Raw genomic sequence first — 16,437 nt, 5'->3', positions numbered from 1 at the left:
GCTTCTCCTTATGTTCTTAAATTTCAGGGACTTTTTAAACTTAACATAGTTCAAGACCTCAGCATGCCATAATTGGACCCTGACTCATAAATAAGCTTTGGTTTGGCTCCTGGCACTGGGGCTTGATTTAAATGGCATGTGGGGTGGCTGAGATGGAAGAGAAGCTGGAGTGGGGAATACCATGTCTTGTTTGAATTGGGGTGTTACTTGAGTAAAACATGTCTGAATTGGGGTGTTTTGCATGGGAAGCCGGTTGTGTAAACTGAAGCCTCCCCCCCAAAAGAGTGTTTTTCCTCTAGCTGCCCATTTTCACTTAGCCTCCCCTCCCAAACCTACCCAATCACCTGTACTCCCTAGTCAGTCTACCTGTTCCCTGTCTCCTTTCAACCAATCCAGCTTTTAGAAATTATTTTTGCACAGCATTCTTTTCATCTGACTTCTCTGTGGATGCACGGGAGATTGTTGCAGGCTACTTTAACCCTAATATCTGTTTGTAATTTGTTTTTATATTTTCTTGCAAATCTGGGGCTGAATCTTTGCAAAAAAAAATTATAAACTTTCAACTATATATCAGGGTTAATCCCCTTCAAAGTAACAGCGTTCTCTGGTATGCATACAAACATACAGACGTGCAAAGTATGCTGTACAAAAAAAAAAAAAAATCCCACACGTGAATTATTCTTTGAGTGAAGAAGTACTTCCTTTTCACTGTCCTAAGGCTGCTGCTCATTCATTTCCTTAAGGTTGCTGGCTTCTGTGCTCTAACAGGGCTCATGTGCCTGAAACATGAGAGAGCCAGTTTGGTGTAGTGGTTAAGTCTGCGGACTCTTATCTGGGAGAACCGGGTTTGATTCCCCACTCCTCCACTTGCACCTGCTGGAATGGCCTTGGGTCAGCTGTAGCTGTGGCAGAGGTTGTCCTTGAAAGGGCAGCTGCTGTGAGAGCCCTCTCCAGCCCCACCCACCTCACAGGGTGTCTGTTGTGGGGGAGGAAGGTAAAGGAGATTGTAAGCCGCTCTGAGGCTCTTCAGAGTGGAGGGAGGGATATAAATCCAATATCTTCATCTACCTCACAGGGTGTCTGTTATGGGGGAGGAAGGTAAAGGAGATTGTGAGCCGCTCTGAGACTCTTCGGAGTGGAGGGCGGGATATAAATCCAATATCTTCATCTACCTCACAGGGTGTCTGTTGTGGGGGAGGAAGGTAAAGGAGATTGTGAGCCGCTCTGAGACTCTTCAGAGTGGAGGGCGGGATATAAATCCAATATCTTCATCTACCTCACAGGGTGTCTGTTGTGGGGGAGGAAGGTAAAGGAGATTGTGAGCCGCTCTGAGACTCTTCGGAGTGGAGGGCGGGATATAAATCCAATATCTTCATCTACCTCACAGGGTGTCTGTTGTGGGGGAGGAAGGGAAAGGAGATTGTGAGCCACTCTGAGACTCTTCGGAGTGGAGGGCGGGATATAAATCCAATATCTTCATCTACTTCACAGGGTGTCTGTTGTGGGGGAGGAAGGTAAAGGAGATTGTGAGCCGCTCTGAGACTCTTCAGAGTGGAGGGCGGGATATAAATCCAATATCTTCATCTACCTCACAGGGTGTCTGTTGTGGGGGAGGAAGGTAAAGGAGATTGTGAGCCGCTCTGAGACTCTTCGGAGTGGAGGGCGGGATATAAATCCAATATCTTCATCTACCTCACAGGGTGTCTGTTGTGGGGGAGGAAGGTAAAGGAGATTGTGAGCCGCTCTGAGACTCTTTGGAGTGGAGGGCGGGATATAAATCCAATGTCATCATCATCATCATCATCAAACACATGACCTAGTTGTAGGTGACTCTCATTTGTGGATTTTTTGATTTGCAGGTCAAAGCAAATTATTGCTGTTGAGTCAATAGTGCCTCTCAACACCCGCTGCACTGTGATGGGGGTCAAACCACCAGATTTTGTAAGCAAAAAATGGAATTGGGTCTTTTGGCTGGAATGGCGCTAACTATCGTTACCAGCTGCCTGAGTGGGAAAAGTGTCCTGTCCCTTTAATACAGGCTTCATGAGCTGTTATTTCACAGGCGATGTGATTTTCCTCCCTGCCTTGAAAAAGTTTCAGCTGCACATTAAGCCACTGTTAAAGGGAGAGGACATATTTCTCCAAACCTGGTGGTAATAGGGTTGCCAGTCTCCAGGTGGGGGAAGGAGAGCGCCTGGTTTGCAGGCTTTCCCCCCACTTTAAGGTTCATCAGAAAGAAGGGTAGGGAAGAAGGGAAATACCTGCTGGGCACTCCATTGTTCCCTATGGAGACTACATGGACTTGGTGAGAAAATTCTGGAAGTAGCAGAGCTGGACTTTTTGTCCCAGCTGTTGGCTGGGAAATCTAAGGAAGAAGCAAGAAAATATTGGATGATATTTTATGCCTGGCTAGACACTCAAGACTCTTAAGATTCTCTGGTGTGAACTTATATCTCCTTTTTTCCCTGTATTTTGTATCACAAGGTTGTCTTTATTGGAATTGTCAAAATCAATAGATATTTTAACAAAAATATTCATGACATAAAATATAAAAATGTTGATGATGCATAGTTTAGAGACAATAATATGTGACAATTTATGTATTTTAAGAAAGTATTGCAGATGTAGACATATTCTTTGAAAGTATTTTTTATGCAGAATAAGATTAATATGTACGTTTGTTCTCTATCCTCCCTACTCCCTACCCCTAATTTCTTGAAACCAATAAAACTTTTAAAAACAGCCCTAAGGAGACCAATTCCCATAGGGTATAATGGGGAATTGTTCTATGGTATTTGGGGGTCAGGGGGGGCTGTTGTTTGAGGTAGAGGCACCAAATTTTCAGCATAGCATCCGGTGTCTCTCCTCAAAACACCACCCCCCCCCCCAAGTTTCAAAAGGATTAGTCCAGGGGGTCCAATTCTATGAGCCCCCAAAGAAGGTGCCCCATTCCTTCATTATTTCCAATGGAGGGAAGGCATTTAAATGGCGTGCAGTCCCTTTAAATGTGGTGGCGCTCGCTGCCTCCACTCCCTCCCCGGGAGGGAAGTGGGGAAGAAGCAGCTGAGGCGGCGGGTGCTTTTTCAATGGCTTGTTGGTCCAAAGAGTACCCAAAGGCCGGCCTAGGAGCGCCGGCCTTGGCGCAGCTTTTCCTGCCGATCAGGGGGGGGCGGCTTGAAAGAGCCCCCAAGAACTGGTAGTTCACCGGGTGGGTGGATGGGAGGGGGGATGGGCCACCAGAGTGGCAGGGAGATCGGGGCCACCAGAGCAGTGGTGGCGGAGAGAGCCGGGAGCCACCAGAGTGGGGGAGTCCCCCCATTGGAAATTTTATTCTGTCCCCCCCCCCTAAAATTTTCTGGCTGCGGGCCTGGGCATCTGTAAAACTAGTTTCCTATGGATTGCAATACAGCAATCCCCAAGACTTGATGTGAAGACTTATGCCACTGCTGAGAGCAAATGTGCTCTCCTGGTTAGACCGCCTGGCTGGAATCATTTGGAGTGTCATGATGCATACCTTTCAAAGGGTTGCTAAGTCCAATTCAAGAAATTTCTGGGGACTTTGGGGGTGGAGTCAGGAGACGTTGGGGTTGGAGCCTGAAGGAAGGTTGTCACAAGCACAATTGAACTCCAAAGGGAGTTCTGGCCATCACATTTCAAGGGAACGCACACCTTTTAAATGCCTTTCCTCCACTGGAAATAATGAAGGATGGGGCACCTTCTTTTGAGGCTCATAAAATTGGACCCCCTGGTCCAATCTTTTTGAAACGTGGAGGGTGTTTTAAAGAGAGGCACCGGATACTATGCTGAAAATTTCATTACTTTATCTAAAAAAAAACCCTCCCCCCCAAGCCCCAGATACCTGCAGATCAATTTACAATTATACCCTATGGGAATTGGTCTCCATAGGAAATAATGGAGTGCCCAGCAGACATTTCCCTCCCCTCTCCTCACTTTCTGATGACCCTGAAGTGGGGGGAGGGCCTCCAAACTGGGGGATCCCCTGCCTCCACCTGGGGATTGAGAAACTATAGAATCTTAGTGTACAGATGTGTAAATAAAAAACCGCTAAGAGACACTAGGAATTTTAAACAACAAAACAGTGTAATGTAAAGGTCAGTGGTGTACTGACAGAGCTTGCACGTAGAACTTCAAATAGACAAGAGCATGTAGCAAGAAGACATTAACGGAAGACAGTTCAAAAGCAGTCTTTCCATTCACCAAGGAGTGACAATTTTCCAGTATTTAGTTCATGGAACTAAAGAAGCCCTTCCAAAGATGTCTGTTCTAGATAATAATAATAATAACAACAACAACAACAATAATAACAACTTTTTATTTGTATCCCGCCCTCCCCGCGCGAGCAGGCTCAGGGCGGCTCACATCATATAAATGTAGTACAATACAATAAAATCATATAAAACAATAAAATCATCTTAAATCAGTATACAATTACATTAAAATTAACATTAAGGCGCTAAGTAGATCTTAAGTTCAGTAAAAAAGAAGAAAACATACACAGCGACATTATCTTAGCTCGGCATGAGCGAAGGCTATCTTGAAAAGGTATGTCTTACAGGCCCTGCGGAATTGTTTTACACATCGCAGGGCCCGTACCTCCTCCGGGAGTTGGTTCCAGAGTAGTGGGGCCGCAACGGAGAAGGCCCGATCCCGGGTGGTCTTTAGTCTGGCCTCCTTTGGCCCAGGGATATTCAGCTGGTGCTTACCAGCTGACCTCAGTGCTCTCTGGGGTTCATATGGGGAGAGACGGTCCCTCAGGTAGACAGGCCCTCGGCCATATAGGGCTTTAAAGGTCATGACCAGCACATTGTAACGAACTCGGTAGACCACTGGCAGCCAGTGCAGTTCGCGCAACCCTGGCTGTATGTGCTCCCATCTTGGAAGCCCCAATAACAGCCTAGCCGCCACGTTCTGCACTAGCTGCAACCGCCGAGTTCGGCACAAGGGCAGCCCCATGTAGAGGGCGTTGCAGTAATCCAGTCTGGAGGTGACCGTGGCATGTATCACCGTTGCCAGGTCCCGGCGCTCCAGGAAGGGGGCCAACTGCTTTGCCCGCCGGAGATGAAAAAACGCGGACTTGGCAGTGGCCGCTATCTGTGCCTCCATAGATAGTGAAGGCTCCAGAAGGACCCCAAGCTCCTGACCCTGTGGGCCACTTTCAGTGGCACACCGTCAAGAGCTGGCAAGGGGATCTCCCCTCCTGGGGCACCGCGGCCCAAACAAAGGACCTCCGTCTTCGCCGGATCCAGCTTCAGCCCACTCAGCCTGAGCCAGCCAGCCACGGCCTGCAATGCAAGGTCCAGGTTTTCTGGGATGCAGTCAGGTCGGCCATCCATTAGTAGATAGAGCTGGGTGTCATCTGCATATTGATGGCACCCAAGCCCAAACCTCCGGGCAATCTGGGCAAGGGGACGCATATAGATGTTAAACAACATCAGGGAGAGGACTGCCCCTGGTGGCACTCCACACACTAGTGGGTGCCTCCGGGACAGCTCTCCCCCAATTGCCACCCTTTGTCCCCGATCATCAAGGAAGGAGGAGAGCCACTGTAAGGCTGACCCCCTAATCCCTACGTCGGCGAGCCGGCGGGTCAGTAACTGATGGTCGACTGTGTCGAACGCCACCGACAGGTCTAACAGCATCAGCACCGCCACGCCGCCTCGATCCAGATGCCGCTGGAGGTCATCCACCATGGCGACCAGCACTGTCTCCATCCCATGGCCTGGACGGAAGCCGGACTGGCAAGGGTCTAAGGCGGAAGTGTCATCCAAAAAACTCTGCAACTGTAGCGCCAATCAAGACGTTTCATCCGTCTTTCTTCAGTTTGGAGGCTTATTTATCACTGGAACCCAATCTTTAAGGTACATTCATTCTCCAAACCTGGAAACCTTACAGACATGTTCTGAACCTTGTTGGTCTCCTGTGAATGTATTGTAAAGATTGGCTGCATGCCCGTTCTCTCGGTGGGAGAGATCATTTGCAGACCCAGGTTCAAATATCCATTCTGCCATGGAAGCTGGCTGGGTGATCTTGCGCCAAGTCACAGACCAACACAATTATATTTTAAAAATATATAAGAACACAGACAAACACAAATATATATTTTTTAAAAAAATTAAAAATATGCTTAAAACGTTAGCACTCATTGGTTTTAAAGATGCTTTTTTTGTATTTCTCTCATGGGATCCAGGGAACTGGACAAAGGAAGCTCTGGCTCTTTCCTTCCTTCCCAGAGCACTAGGAGGGGGAGGAGCCTCAGCCAATAGAAGGAAGAGAGGCTTGGCTCAATAGCTCTGCTATGCAATTGAGAAAGCCTGGCTAAGAAGCAAGCTATTCTTCCTCCCTTCCTCCCCAAGGGAGGGGTCTCAGCCAATGAAGAAAATAGAGGTTTTGCTCTGTAGCTCCTGTGCAATTGAGCAAGCCTGGCAAAACTAACTGTTATGCAGAAGGAAGCAAGATATAGGGAGAAGGAAGCAGATGACAGCCAGTTGCTCGGGGGCCTGATAGGAGCCCTCCAGGGGCCTGATTTGGCCCCTGAACTACATGTTTGACACCCCTGCTGTATGGTCTTCATGGCAAGAGCTTTCCAGATTTCCCATTGCCTGCCTCTGCCTTTCAACTCTAGACTTCCTTGGCGGCCTCCTGTCCCAGAACTACCTAGGGCTGACTCTGCTTAGCTTCTGAGTGAGATCTGATCAGATCGGGCTAGCCTGGGCCAATCAGATGAGGGCAATCCTGAAGGTACAGTCAGTTAATTTATTTTTGTTGTTATTCAGTCGCACAGTCGAGTCCGACTCTTTGCAACCCCATGGGCCAAGTCACGCCAGGCCCTCCTGTCTTCCACCATCCTCCGAAGTCTGCTGAAATTCGTGTTAGTTATATCAGTAACGCTGTCCAGCCATCTCATCTTTTGCTGTCCCCTTCTTCTTTTGCCTTCTGCCTTTCCCAGCATCAGGGTCTTCTCCAGTAAGTGCTCCTTTCTCATTTGGTGGCCAAAGGATTTGAGCTTCAGCTTCAGCATCTGACCTTCCAGGGAACAGTCAGGGTTGATTTCCCTGAGGACTGACTGATTTGATCTTCTTGCAGTCCAAGGGATTATCTAGAGTCTTCTCCAGCACCACATCTCAAAAGCATCTATTCTTCTGCGCTCGGCCTTCCTTATGGTCCAGCTCTCCCAGCCATACATTACTGCGTATTTATTATTTATGCAAAACATTTTTATACTCCCTTTCTATCCTATTACCCCACCCAGGGCAGCCAAAATGAAAACATGTCTATTAAAAACAGCATTTAAAATGCCTCAATAAGAACACATTCCGTTCGATAACCCTAAGTTATGAAAGAGGATAAGCTGTCCACCCCCCCCCCCATGCTTTTTAGGCAAAACCTCCAAACGCATCTGACGAGTTAAACCTCGAGGGATTCGTTATTCCCCTTTCGCAACACACTCTGCAGCATCATTTAAAAGATGGAAATTCAGGCAAACATCGGCCTATATCTATTTAAAACCCCTGCTGCGGTTTGAAAGAGAGGCCTGGATTTGCATACCGGGCAGGTGCTCCTTGAATGTAAACGAGCACTCCCCCACTTGGTTAGTGCATGCAGCCTGCCTGCCTTCCCCCTTCACAAATAAAAAGTTAAATACATTTAGAATTTGGAAAAGAAATTAAACCTATATTTAACACTGAAGCTTGGATGGGGTTGGGGCGATGACTCCAATGCTCTGGGCAGCGATTAGTGTGAATTACAGATTAGTGGAAATACTCCGTTTTAGAAGGGAGTTCTTTTAGAGCGCTAAAACCTCCCATTAGACGTCTTTAATATTTTACACATTTGTCCAAAGTGCTGGCTGTGAAGAAGATGCCCACGTCCTTTGTTATCCAGAGTGACAATCCTAGCAGAGAGATAGTGTAGCGTAGTGGGTAGAGTAGCAGAAGAGAATCTGGGAGAGCCAGGTTCAAATTCCCACTCTGCCACAGAATCTTGCTGGGTGACCTTGACCCAGTCACTGACCCTTAGCCTACCTCACAGATTTGTTGTGAGGATGAAATGGAGAAGAATGGTGTATGGCACTTGGGGTCCTTGTTAAGAAGAGCAGTGGTGTAAAAATGAAGAAAAAAAATTCACCTAAGTTTACCAAAAGCCTAGCGATAAAATGTGTAGTCCAGCGGTCCCCAACCTTTTTGGCACCAGGGACCAGTTTTGTGAAAGACAATTTTTCCACGGATCGGGGTGGGGATGTTTTCTTGATGATACAATTGTGCACTTTATTTCTATTAGTTTGGTGTGGCGGTTAAGTGTGTGGGCTCTTCTCCGGGAGAACCGGGTTTGATGCCCCACTCCTCTGCTTGCAGCTGCTGGAATGGCCTTGGGTCAGCCATAGCTCTCACAGAGTTGTCTTTGAAAGGGCAGCTTCTGGGGAGAGCTCTCTCCAGCCCCACCCACCTCACAGGGTGTCTGTTGTGGGGGAGGAAGGGAAAGGAGAATGTGAGCCGCTCTGAGATTCAGAGTGGAGGGCGGGATATAAATCCAATGTTGACGTCTCCTTCTTCTTATTACATTATAATATATAATGAAACATTATACAACTCACGGCCCAATTGCTAACAGGCCACAGACCAGTACCAGTCCACAGACTGGGGGTTAGGGACCCCTGGTGTAGTGAACAGAGTGTGGGACTTGAACCAGTAAGGCTTGTGTTCTGTGGTGAAATTCAACCAGGGCTTTTTTTGTAGCAGGAACTCATGTGCATATTAAGCCACACGCCCCTGGTGTAGCCAATCCTCCAAGAGCTTAAAAGGTAAAGGCAGTCCCCTGTGCAAGCACCAGTCGTTTCCGACTCTGGGGTGACGTTGCTTTCACAACGTTTTCACGGCAGACTTTTTATGGGGTGGTTTGCCATTGCCTTCCCCAGTCATTTACACTTTCCCCCCAGCAAGCTGGGGACTCATTTGACCGACCTCGGAAGGATGGAAGGCTGAGTCAACCTGGAGCCGGCTACCTGAAACCAGCTTCCACTGGGATCGAACTCAGGTTGTGAGCAGAGGTCTCTGACTGCAGTGCTGCAGCTTTACCACTCTGCACCACGGGGCTGTCCAAGAGCTTATGGGGCCCTTAATGCAGGGCCTACGGAAACCTCCAATTGTCTTTCAGCATGACTTCTAAGGTTGCCAGCAGCCTACACAGAAAAAAATAATGTATTTTGCCCCTTTTTAAAAAGTCGGTACCACTTCTTCAGTCTGCAGTTGGGGAGGGCTTATATAAATGAATGCTCATCCGAAGAAAGATATTCCCTGTGCACAGTAACTGGATGTTAGAGAGAAGACGCATGTAGAATCCTTCTGCCTGCACAGGAGCTGTGTTATGGAATAGATCTTGTGAGAGGCAGAAAATCCACTGGTGAAGTTTTCTTTTCCTGCGGCAGAGGGGAGAAGCCTTTTGGCTAGCTTATAGCCAAGGCTGCCGCCTCTCTTGCTCCCCTAGGAAAAAGGGAAAGGAAAGGAAAGGTCCCCTGTGCAAGCACCAGTCATTTCCGACTCTGGGGTAATGTTGCTTTTACAACGTTTTCACGGCAGACTTTTTACCGGGTGGTTTGCCATTGCCTTCCCCAGTCATCTACGCTTTCCCCTCAGCAAGCTGGCTACTCATTTGACCGACCTCAGAAAGATGGAAGACTGAGTCAACCTCGAGCCGGCTACTTGAAAACCCAGCTTCCACTGGGGATCGAACTCAGGTCGTGAGCAGAGCTTAGGACTGCAGTACTGCAGCTTTAACACTCTGTGCTACGGGGAGGACTATATTATTAGCTAATCTTCTCCCTAGGTTTAAGAACGGTCCAATGAATTATGCACTGGGATATTGATGTCCCTTTCATAGGGTTAGTTTTCCTGATTCGTAGGCTTCTTTGAAGGTCTATATTGTGATGAAGCACTGGATCCATTGATTTCCCATAATCACATTAGTCGCTAGACTGGAAGATCTCTTGCCTCCCCCAGAGCAAGGATCAATGTTTAACCCTACACAAAATCTATGGCATCTCTCCTGCTTTCCGCTTCATAAGGTATGATAGAGCGGGTTCGGTGCATAGAAGAGACACTGTTGCAATGATCATAGCTCTCTTTGTTAAGTTACAGCATGGTAACCGCTGAACTAGAAGACTGCTCAAGAGGGCCAGCTATATACAGCCCTGGGTTCCGGCGCTAGAACGCCATTGGATCATTAGAACCAGCAGGGGGACCCTGATTGGACCAAGGCAGCAGGGATTTGGATCCTACTGCCCATTGTTCCTGAGTCCCCAAGCTCAGTCCACAGGCTCCAATGAGCCAGGCAGGAACACCGGTAAACGAAACCTTGGCCCTGTTCAGACGCACAGTATAATCAGATGTTGCTGCTGTTTCCTTCCGGATTTAAAGTGGCTGATCCGCCAGCAACATCTGCCTCCCGGTATTAACTTGTGGTAGCCCCCACCCCAATCCTTCTCAGAACCAGATTATTTTGTTACCTGCTCCTTTGCGGTGTTTTTTGAGTTCTCCGGTTTCACCTCGTAGTTTTCTCCGTCTGGATAGTTCTGCTGTGATATTAACCAACTTCCGGATGTCTGAAGGCTGTCCCAGAGCAAAAGGAGCCTCAGACATCCGGTTTACAGTCGCCAATTTTTTTTACTACTTAGCGATATGCACATAACCGCATAACCGCATAATGTTTTAACCTATGTGCATATGCGCATAATGTGCACTTGCGCATAGTGTACGCATGCACACAATGCGCGCATGTGCATAATAGTGGCAGGAAAAAAGAGAACTCTATGGTCCCATCGTGTGGATGGCAGAAGACGATTTCACTGCGGAGTGATTTGAATTGCAGTGTGGCAGTCTGATCAATAATATCTGGATCGGGGCGGCTCAGCAGTGCTGCTGTTATTAGATCTGTCAGCCGCATTTGATACAGTTGACCATCAGCTTCTGTCTAGCCACCTCGCCGATGCAGGGATCCAGGGGTCAGCCTTACAGTGGATGGCCTCTTTTCTCTAAGGTCGGGGACAAAGGGTGGTCATAGGGGAAGAATCATCCTGAAGGCACCCTCAAGGGTGTGGTTCTATCCCCGATGTTATTTAACATCTATATGCGCCCCCTTTCCCAGATTGTCAGGAGGTACGGGCTGGGATGTCACCAATATGCAGATGACACCCAGCTCCATCTAATGACGAGTGGCCAGTCTGACTGTACCCCGGATAATCTAGACCTGGCTCTTCAAACCGTAGCCTCTTGGCTTAGGCAGAGTCGGTTGAAGCTGAATCCGATGAAGACGGAGGTTTTCTATCTGGGTCGGGGTGGCCCAGGAAGGGAAATCCTTTACCAAAGGCGGATTTGGCAATGGAGGCCCAAGTTGCAGCCACTGTCAAATCCGCCTTTTCCATCTCCGGCGGGCTCGGAAGTTGGCCCCCTTCCTGGAACATGACGAGCTAGCAATGGTGATCCATACCACGGTCACCTCAAGAATAGATCACTGTAATGCTCTCTACATGGGGCTACCCTTGACCCTGACTCGGAAACTGCAGCTAGTGCAGAACGCAGCAGCGCGGCTGTTAATGAGGCTCCCTCGATGGGAGCACATTCAGCCGGTGCTGAAAGAACTGTACTGGCTGCCTGTTGTGTTCCGTTTCAAGGTGTTGGTATTGACCTTTAACGCCCTATATGACGGGGGCCTATCTATCTTCGGGACCACCTTTCTCCACATGTTCCCCAGAGAACACTGCGTTCAGGGACGCAACATCTACTGTCCAATCCTGGACCAAGGGAGACCAGGCTGTGTTCTACACGATCCAGGGCCTTCTCAGTGGCAGCACCTGAAATATGGAATGCACTTCCGGAGGCCATAAGGGCTCTGCGGGACCTCCCTCAGTTCCACAGGGCCTGCAAAATCGAGTTATTCTGACAGGCTTTTGGCACTTAAGCTGGGAAGGACTGCCACCTACACTACTGAGATGTTGGAACTGCTACCAGGTTTAACTGTTAGTAAAGGACAATCCCGCCTAGGTAGTTATTTAACAGCACCGTAAAATGGTTTTAAAATGTTTTAATGGTGTTTATTGTTTGAATGTTTAATTTGTATTTATTGTCTGAAATTTGGACTGTTAGCCGCCCTGAGTCCACTTGCGGAGAGGGCGGAGTATAAATTAAAGGTAATAATAATAATTATCCAGAACAAAGATATTCGGAACAGAACCAGGTCAGTTTAACATGGACTCGACACGCTGTGTAAACAGGGCCCATGTCTACGGAAGAGAGGATTCCTGCTTATAAGAAGCAGGTAAGTGTTGGGCTTTCTGGCGCCCCAGGTGAATCACCCACTAGCGCCCTCCCCCCATTATTAAAAATATAGGGAAATTGAAGAGCACCAGACTTGACACTTTTCACATTTTTAATTTACTGATTTTAATTGTTTTTTTTAATGTGATCAGTTATCAAAAAAATTGTGAGAAGAAGTGCTTGCTGGCCATGCCAGGAAGGAGGGTGGCAGGATAGGATGTGGGAGGCCAAGTCACACATCGGGGAGAGGGGGGTGGCTTGGCTTTGTTGAGGGCAGCTTGGTGATGGGAGAGGACAGTGGTCAGGAGTGGTCAGGAGTGGTCAGGAGCCAGAGTAAGAACATAAGAGAAGCCGTGTTGGATCAGGTCAATGGCTCATCCAGTCCAACACTCTGTGTCACACAGTGGCCAATATATATATATATATATATATATACACACACACACACACACATATATATATATATATATATATATATATATATATACACACTGTGGCTAATAGTCACTGATGGACCTCTGCTCCATATTTTTATCTAATCCCTTCTTAAAGCTGGCTATGCTTGTAGCCACCGCCACCTCCTGTGGCAGTGAATTCCACATGTTAATCACCCTTTGGGTGAAGAAGTACTTCCTTTTATCTGTTTTAACCTGTCTGCTCAGCAATTTCATTGAATGCCCACGAGTTCTCGTATTGTGAGAAAGGGAGAAAAGTACCTCTTTCTCTACTTTCTCCATCCCATGCATAATCTTGTAAACCTCTATCATGTCACCCCGCAGTCGACGTTTCTCCAAGCTAAAGAGCCCCAAGCGTTTTAACCTTTCTTCATAGGGAAAGTGTTCCAGCCCTTTAAACTAGAACACTTTCCCTATGAAGAAAGGTTAAAACGCTTGGGGCTCTTTATGTCACGGGCTGGAGCTGGGTCAGGCAAAGTCCAGGGGCAGTCCAAGGTCTGTAGCTGGTGAGCAAAGAGGGTCCAAGGTGCCAAAACTGAATCACAGTCCAGGTATCGCAGGTCAGAGGTTCAGAAGCTGAAGTCAGGGGGTCCAGAAGTCAATGCCAGAGTCAGGCGGTCCAGAAGCCAAAGTCAAAAGCCGAAGTGGATGCTAGAACGTCAGGTAAGTGACTAGTTGCTTCCACAAAGCCTCCTCCCGCCCACAGCTATATAGCTTTCTGCTGTCTGTTGCCCATTTGGGCTAATTGCTGGCTCAGAGAGGCAGCCAGGATCCTGCTGAGACTCAAGCATCCTTACTCCAAGAAGGGCCAGAATCCTTTCAAAACTCAGGGAGCGTCTTGCTCGTGAGCGTGCCGCCCTCCTCCGATCCCTGAGGTCCTGACGAAGGCAGTCACGCACACGAGCCACCCGAGAGGGCGAGGCAGGGGGTCTTGGATCTTCTCCAGCAGGAGGCAGGGGCACAGTTTCTTCTGCAGGCTCAGCTTCTTCTGCAGGGTCCCCAGTACCCATGACACTTTAGCTTGGAGAAACGTCGACTGCGGGGTGACATGATAGAGGTCATGCGGGGTGACATGATAGAGTCATGCGTTGGAGGGCCCGGTGGCGCCCTAGGTGACTGCCTACTTTGCCTACTCCCACACACCAGCCCTGATAAGAAGTGCAGTTGAATTTGAAAATGAGGCAGCTGAGAGGTGATATGATCACCATCTTCAAGTACTTGAAGGGCTGTCCTATAGAAGATGCTGTAGAATTGTTTTCTGTGGCCCCAGAAAGTAGGACCAGAACCAGTGGGTTGAAATTAAATCAGAGGAGTTTTTGGCTCAACATTAGGAAGAACTTCCTGATGGTTAGAGCAGTTCCTCAGTGGAACAAGCTTCTTCAAGAGGTGGTGGGCTCTCCTTCCTTGGAGGTTTTTAAGCAGAGGCTAGATGGCCATCTGAGAGCAATGCAAATCCTGTGAATTTAGGGGGAGGCATTTGTGAATTTCCTGCATTGTGCAGGGGGTTGGACTAGATGACCCTGGAGGTCCCTTCCATCTCTAGGATTCTAATTGGACTGTGGAATTGGACTCTCTGTTCCATGGCTTATGAACTGAACTGGATTCCTGAGTTGCATAACTGTTTTCTATGAATTTGTTGCACTGTAATATGCTATGAATGCCTTTTGAACTATTTCGCCCGGGCCATGGGACAGAAACAGTCCTGGTCGCCCTCATGGATGACCTCCGACGGCAACTGGATCGAGGCGGCTCGGCAGTATTGCTGTTGTTAGACCTATCGGCGGCGTTCGATATGGTTGATCATCGGCTGCTGACCCGCCGCCTCGCCGACGCAGGAATTCGGGGGCTAGCCTTACAGTGGCTCTCCTCCTTTCTTGAGGGTCGGGGACAAAGGGTGGCGATCGGGGGGGAACTGTCTCAGAGGTATCCACTCCATTGCGGAGTGCCTCAGGGGGCAGTCCTCTCCCCGATGCTGTTTAACATCTTTATGCGCCCCCTTGCCCAGATTGCACGGAGGTATGGGCTGGGTTGCCATCAATATGCAGATGACACCCAGCTCTATCTATTGATGGACGGCCGGGCTGGTGATGTCCCAGCAAATTTGGACCGGGCACTACAAGCCGTGGCTGACTGGCTCAGGCTGAGCGGGCTGAAGTTGAATCCGGCGAAGACTGAGGTCCTTTGCGTGGGCCGCGGCGGACCGGGAGGGGAGACTACTTTACCGGCCTTTGACGGTGTGCCACTGGTACCGGTGCGCAAAGTCAAGAGCCTGGGGGTGCTACTGGAGTCCTCCCTATCAATGGAGGCCCAAGTAGCTGCCACTGCTAGATCCGCCTTCTTCTATCTCAAGAGGGCGAGGCAGTTGGCCCCCTTCCTGGAACGCACCGACCTGGCAACTGTGATCCACGCAACGGTCACTTCGAGGTTAGACTACTGCAATGCCCTCTACATGGGGCTGCCCTTGTACCGAACACGGAGACTCCAGGTAGTCCAGAACGCGGCGGCCAGGCTGCTGGAGGGACTACCACGGTGGGAGCCTGCACGGCCTGGGCTGCGCAATCTGCACTGGCTGCCGGTTGTCTACCGTGTTCGCTATAAGGTGCTGGTCATTACCTTTAAAGCCCTATATGGCCGAGGACCTGCCTACCTAAAGGACCGCCTCTCCCCATATGTACCCCGGAGAGCACTGAGGTCTGGTTCTCAGAACTTATTAACAATCCCTGGGCCAAGAGAAGTTAGGTTGAAGGCCACTAGGGAGCAGGCCTTCTCGGTGATAGCCCCTCGCTGGTGGAACGATCTCCCAGAGATGGTGCGAGCCCTGCGGGACCTGAACCAATTCCGCAGGGCTTGCAAAACATTTCTTTTTCAGTTAGCATTTGAGTCACCATGTGGCAACTAAGACGGAACCTGATTAATGAATGAATAGACACTCAGCCATCTTAAATACATCATTTTAGCACCTATTTTTATATCTTATATGTTTATATGTTTTTATGTATTTTAAATAATTTATTGTAATTAATGTTTAAGTTGTTATGTTTTATGAATCACGGGACTCCCATGTCTATTATTGTTTAATGTGAATCATGAGACTCCCGTGTCTGTTAGCCGCCCTGAGCCCGCCTAGCGGGGAGGGCGGGATATAAAAATAAAATATTATTATTATTATTATTATTATTATTATTATTATATAATTACAATAAGTATGTCTATTAGCATCTGAGGTTTGTTTGCACAGAGGTTTGTTTTTTCCTTCTTTTCCCAACCCCATCCATGTATCTCACTTGTGTTGCTAACCGCCCTGCTGCTACTTTTAAAATAGGACATGAAGCTCTCATCCAAAAGATAGAAAAGGAGAGGGCGGGAGAAAGGAGGGCAAATGTGTAGGGCAGGAGTGTCAAACTCATTTATTCTGAGGGATGGATTTGAATTAAATGAGACCTTGTCTGGCCGGGCCATATGTGTCATAAAATGTAATGCCAGGTAGCAGAGATACAAACTTTATAAAGGACACAGACAAACACAACAAAGATTTTTTTTTAAAAAAACAACCTTAAAATGATTAGGGTTTGTAGAGTCTTTCGGGATCAAGTGCCGTGTTCTACTGGAGAAAGTTTTCCTTCCAGACGTTTCGTTCTCAGCTGCGGAGAACATCC

This window comes from Heteronotia binoei, chromosome 4 (genome assembly GCF_032191835.1).
Source record: "Heteronotia binoei isolate CCM8104 ecotype False Entrance Well chromosome 4, APGP_CSIRO_Hbin_v1, whole genome shotgun sequence".
Taxonomy (NCBI): Eukaryota; Metazoa; Chordata; class Lepidosauria; order Squamata; family Gekkonidae; genus Heteronotia; species Heteronotia binoei.
Note: the sequence above shows the minus strand (reverse complement) of the source record.